Raw genomic sequence first — 6,516 nt, forward strand, 5'->3', positions numbered from 1 at the left:
GTTTATTTGATAGTTTTGTAGTTGTTTGAGTCCTTTTCAGGTTATAATAAGAGGCTAGGAAGCTAAAAGCAAGGATTGGAACAGCAGGAGCAATCGGAGCAGAAAAGAGTTGAATTGGAGCAGAAAAGCTGATTTTTAGACCCAGGAGCACATGCTCCCGATTTCCGAGCACATGCTCCCAACTCTACGGATTCATGACGACACGTGGCAAGCATCTAGGCGCCGATTCCCTGCCTAATTCCCCTTATTTTAGGCGATCTTTTGTGAGAGAAAGAGGGAGGAGATCGATTTTTAATAAGGAGATTTGATTTGGATTCTTTCCTTTTTTTTCTCTACTTGTATGCTATTTAACCTAGGGTTTTTAGGAGAGAAATATACTCTTTTCTTTTGGGTTTTTGAGCGACGTTTTGTGGGGGAGGAAGAGCGGCTACCTTGTTTATCATTCTCTGAACCCTTTTTATTTTTATGCTATTGAATTTCTCATCTATGTTGGCTATTCAATTCTCTATGTCTGAGTAGTTTTCTTTGCTAGATTAGGGGTTTCAAAAGGGGTTTCATGGGTTAGCAACAGAACACAAATAGGGCTTTATATAATCGATTGTCTTCACTATTGTTAGACTTAATGCTTAGGTTGATTTGATCACCCAATCTATGATTCTAGGTTTATCTATTCATCAAAAGTGTAATAGGTTGCTAGAAAAGACATTAGTGGGCAAATTATCCTAGACCTGCGAAAGTTGATGTGTAGGTGATTTGTGAACTTATCATTCCTGTTCTTTAATGCTTGTCTGCGATTCTGGGCTCAAACGACAGTTTAGGGTTTATGGACCGCCGAGCATGTGCTCCGGATGTCTGAGCACGTGCTCCGCGTTTCCGCACAGAATCGATCAGATAGAGTTATTGATACCACGACAGTGGATCAGTTTATATTTATGTTTGAGTTCTAGACTGGTACTTAATCTATGCCCTGAATAGTTGTTTAGTTGCTATCTCTGAAATTCCCGAGAATTACCCCTGATCTAGTGTTTTGCTTATTGCCTTTTTATACCGTTTTAATCGCGTTACTGTTACCAAACAAACCCAACTTTGAATTGTCTTAGCTTGAAATTGAACCAATAGAACCATAGAGTAAAACTTGGTCTTCGTGGGATTCGACCCCTAAGTACTACTTCTTTGCTGTGCACTTGCAGTAGGAAAATAGGGTTTAAAACTCTGTCTACCAAGTTTTTGGCGCCATTGCCGGGGACCAAATTTTTACCTTTGGTTTTCGGCCAAATTACTAGACTAAGACCTTACTGATTTGTCTTTCTGCTTCTTCTTTGCGTGTGTTTCAGGTGCATGTCAAGAAGATCTACAAGAAGAAACAACACCGAAGAACTAGTCGCTTTGTCAGCCGCAGAGCTCTCTTTGGCAGAAAGAACAAACCGCAAGAACAGAAAGTTTCAATCCGTCAACATGGGTGACAACAGAAACAATGAGGATATGGCTGCCGAGTTGCAGCAACTTCGACAACAGTTGGGGCAGTTGCTCCGTGCTCAACACGAAAGAGCCGCGCCGCCGCAACCGTCCATTGGGGACAAGGACAACCCGCATGTGTCCTACACCAACCGAGCGGCGATTGTTCCTCCCACCATCCCGAACCAAGATTTTGAGATCAAGCCACAGATGATCTCTCTAGTGAAGCAGCACCTATTTCACGGTCTCCCAGCTGAGATTCCGATGGACCACATCGAGAATTTTGAGGAGATATGTAGCACCACTGGTTCAAATGGGATACCGCCAGACTTTCTGAAGTGCAAGCTCTTTCCCTTCTCTCTTGCGGATAGAGCTTCACGTTGGCTGAAGTCATTGCCACCTGGGTCTCTGACATCATGGGAACAGTGTAGGTCTGCGTTTCTGGACCATTTCTACACCAAGGCTAAGACCGCTGCCCTGAGGAACAAGATTTCATCGTTCCAACAGCACACTGGAGAAGCCTTCTGCGAGGCTTGGGAGAGGTACAAAGAGTACCGTAGAGAGTGTCCGCACCATGGATTCAGTGATGAACAGATTCTGGGCATTTTCTATGATGGAGTTAACTGGGACTACAGAAACGTTCTCAACTCGGCCAGCAATGGGGATTTTATGACAAAGTCTAAGGAAGGAGCATATCAGTTGATTGAGAACCTAGCTGCAAGCTCCAGCAACAAGGCTCCTGAGTATGACAGGTCCGTGAAGGTCAACAGTGTCGATACGCAAAAGATTGACGAGTTGACAGCCAAGGTGAACCTTCTTCTGAAGGGGAGCCAGAAAACTGTCCATTTTGTCGATGAGACCGGAGACATGCCGCTAGCTCAGGAGATTTGTGATGGAGAGGATGAAACGATGGAGGTTAATTATGTGAGTGGGCAAGGTTTTGTGCAGAACAAGAGTTTCAACCCGAACTACAGAAGCCATCTGAATTTGTCCTATAGGAGCACCAACGTGGAGAACCCTCAGGATCAAGTGTATCCGCAAAAAAGGAGCTCAAAATCAGATGGGTTATCAGAAAACCTTCTCAAACAACTTCCAAGGCAAACAGTTTGTACCCACTCAAAACCGATTCCAAGGGGGGAACCAGCAGGCATATACAAGCGCTCAACAAGCACTGCCTTTCACCAGCCAGCAGTTGGGACCTTCATCTGCTAGCAGCTCTCAGGATGAGCTGAAAAACATGATGCAACAACTCTTGGTGAATCAACAAAAAGCTTCAGTGGAAATCAACGCTAAGGTCGATACCATGTACAATGACCTTAATGGGAAGTATGAGGCAGTAATGTCACATGTGAAGAAGCTTGATGTTCAGGTTGCACAGACTGCTGAAGCCGTGAAAAGAACTCCTGGGACTCTGCCCGGAAAAGGGGAAGCAAACCCGCGGAACGAGTATGTCAATGCGATTGAGCTAAGGGGAGGAAAGAAGTTACCCCTTAGAGAAGCACCATCCGCTAGGATTGACAAGGGCAAGGGTATTGCTGAAGAATACCTTCCTCAACATGTTGCTGAGACTCCACCGTTGAGTCAAAAAGAAGCCGAAGCATCCGGCGAGCATGTGCTCCCATCCAACGAGCGCGTGCTCCCGACTCCCGATCAGACCGTTCCTACTGAGGTACCTCCTGCACGCGTGTACACCCCTAGGGTTCCTTACCCTGTTCCTCCTAAGAAATCTCGCAAGGATTTGGAGGATGCAAAGTGCAAGGAGATGTTGAGAGAATTGACGGTAAAACTACCCCTAGCTGATGCTGTTCAGATGATACCTGCTTTGAAGAGATATGTGAAAGGGTTAGTTTCTGGGAGAGTGTCAGAGGAAGAGAACGTGATGATGGTTTCAAGAGAGTGCAGTGCTGTGCTGCAAAACAAAGTGCTAAAGAAGAGAGATGATCCAGGGCGATTTGTCTTATCCGTGAGAATCGGTAAAATGATTTTTGCAAACTCCCTCTGTGATCTAGGTTCCAGTGTGAACCTTATGCCATACTCAGTGGCTAAAAGGCTGGGATACACGAAGTTCAAGTCTACACGGATTTCGTTAGTATTCGCGGATAGATCCACCAAGCGCCCCATAGGAGTGTTGGAGGATTTACATGTCCAGATAGGGGACACGCTTATACCAGCAGACTTTGTGGTTCTGGAACTTGAAGAAGAACCACGTGACCCCCTGATCTTAGGTAGATCATTCTTATGCACAGCTGGTGCGATTATAGATGTGCAAGGGGGAGCGATCGATCTCCAGCTGGGGGATATGATCGCAAGGTTTGAGATGAATAAGCTGCTCAAGAAACCTATGATAGATGGTCAGACTTTTGTGGTTGATGATGGTTCAGAGGTTGCACATGAGGTTACCGATGAAGTTCTCACTCTCGACCCGTTGGAGGTTGCCTTGACAAAGGCAGAGGGTAAGTATGGATTCTTGAATGAGGAAGCTGATGGTTTTACACGCATTTTGGATGCAGGTACACGGTTCCAGCAACTGGTAGCTTACGCCAGCCTAGACGATGAGAACCAATCAGGGGAGGAATCCGCCGAGGGAGCACCTGCTCCGGATTCCGGAGCACATGCTCCGGTAAAGTCAGCGGACGGTCCTTGGAGCGAGTTAAGAGCTCCAAAGGTAGAGCTAAAACCACTTCCAGCCGGGCTAAGGTACGCGTTCCTAGGTCCTAACTCTACATACCCCGTGATAGTGAACTCTGAACTAAACAATGTAGAGACCGCTTTGCTCCTTTGTGAACTTAGGAAGTATAGAAATGCTCTAGGGTATTCACTAGATGACATCCCAGGAATCTCACCAGATCTTTGCATGCATAGGATACATCTAGAAGATGAATCAATGACTTCGGTAGAACATCAGAGGAGGTTGAACCCGAATCTAAAGGATGTTGTTAAGAAAGAGATAATGAAACTTCTAGATGCGGGTGTAATTTATGCTATTTCTGATAGTTCCTGGATTAGTCCAGTTCATGTAGTCCCTAAGAAAGGTGGAATTACAGTGGTTAAGAATGATAAGGATGAGTTGATTCCTACTAGGACAGTTACGGGACATCGCATGTGCATAGACTATAGAAAACTTAATGCTGCGACCCGTAAGGATCATTTTCCTTTGCCGTTTATTGATCAAATGCTTGAGAGATTGGCTAACCATCCTTACTACTGTTTCTTAGATGGCTATTCAGGTTTCTTTCAGATCCCAATCCATCCCGACGATCAAGAGAAGACCACATTCACATGTCCTTACGGCACCTTTGCTTACCGCAGAATGCCGTTTGGCTTGTGCAATGCACCAGCGACCTTCCAACGATGCATGATGTCCATTTTCACTGACCTGATTGAGGATATAATGGAAGTTTTCATGGACGATTTCTCCGTCTATGGGAGCTCCTTTTCCGTTTGTTTGTCTAATTTGTGCAGGGTGTTGCAGCAGTGTGAAGACAAACATCTGGTGCTGAATTGGGAGAAATGCCACTTCATGGTCAGAGATGGGATAGTGCTGGGACACAAGATTTCTGAAAAGGGGATTGAGGTTGACAAAGCCAAGGTTGAGGTGATGATGAGTTTACAACCGCCTAATTCGGTAAAAGGGATCCGCAGTTTCCTTGGCCACGCCGGTTTCTACAGACGGTTCATTAAGGATTTCTCCAAGATAGCAAGACCACTTACCCAGCTGTTGTGTAAGGAAGTGAAGTTTGATTTCGATTCTGCTTGCTTGGAGGCCTTTCACACGATCAAGGGAGCTTTGGTTAGCGCTCCGATTGTACAACCGCCAGATTGGGACCTTCCCTTTGAGGTCATGACTGATGCGAGTGATTATGTCGTGGGAGCAGTTCTGGGACAGAGAAAAGACAAGAAGCTGCACGTGATATACTATGCCAGCCGCACCTTGGATGAGGCTCAGTGCAAGTACGCTACAACCGAGAAAGAACTTTTAGCGGTTGTGTTTGCTTTTGAGAAGTTCCGATCATACCTTGTTGGTTCCAAAGTGGTTGTTCACACTGATCATGCAGCATTGAGGTATCTACTGACCAAGAAGGATGCAAAACCAAGGCTACTCCGTTGGATTTTGTTGCTTCAAGAGTTTGACTTGGAGATTAAAGACAAGAAGGGTATTGAGAACGGAGTTGCAGATCACTTATCAAGAATGAGGATAGAAGAAGAGCTACCCTTGGATGATAGCCTTCCTGAAGAACATGTTTACTCGATCGGCATCTTTGATCCCGCCGAGCACATGCTCCGCCTGGGAGCACATGCTTCGAAAACCCCGTGCAAGGCAATCGATACCAACAAACAGCCGAGTTTTCCCTGGTTTGGAGAGTATGCAAACTACCTAGCAGCAGAGAAAGAACCTACTGAGTTTGTGGGGAACAAGAAGAAGAAGTTCCTAAAAGACATAAGGCGGTATTTTTGGGATGAGCCTTACCTCTATAGGCATTGCTCGGATGGTGTTTTCAGGAGGTGTGTGACTGAGGAGGAGGTTCCTGGAGTCTTGTTTCATTGCCATAGCTCACCCTATGCTGGACACTTTGATACTTTCAAAACCGTGTCCAAAGCTCTTCAAGCGGGTTATTGGTGGCCTACCATATTCAGAGATGCGCAGTGGTTCGTGTCTACTTGCGACACATGTCAGAGACAAGGGAACATCAGTAGGAGGAATGAGATGCCTCAGAATTTCATCTTGGAGGTTGAAGTATTTGATGTTTGGGGAATTGACTTCATAGGACCTTTCCCAAACTCATTCGACAATGATTACATATTGGTGGCTGTAGATTACGTGTCCAAGTGGGTAGAAGCTTTGGCCAGCCCCAACAATGATGCAAAGACCGTGCTCAAGATGTTCAAGTCGGTTATTTTCCCACGGTTTGGTGTCCCACGGGTAGTCATTAGCGATGGTGGATCGCATTTCATTAACAAGGTCTTTGAGAGTCTTCTCAAGAAGAATGGAGTGAGGCACAAGGTCGCCACCCCCTACCACCCACAAACAAGCGGCCAAGTTGAGATCTCTAACCGGGAGAT

This window comes from Camelina sativa, chromosome 16 (assembly GCF_000633955.1).
Source record: "Camelina sativa cultivar DH55 chromosome 16, Cs, whole genome shotgun sequence".
NCBI classification, from domain to species: domain Eukaryota; kingdom Viridiplantae; phylum Streptophyta; class Magnoliopsida; order Brassicales; family Brassicaceae; genus Camelina; species Camelina sativa.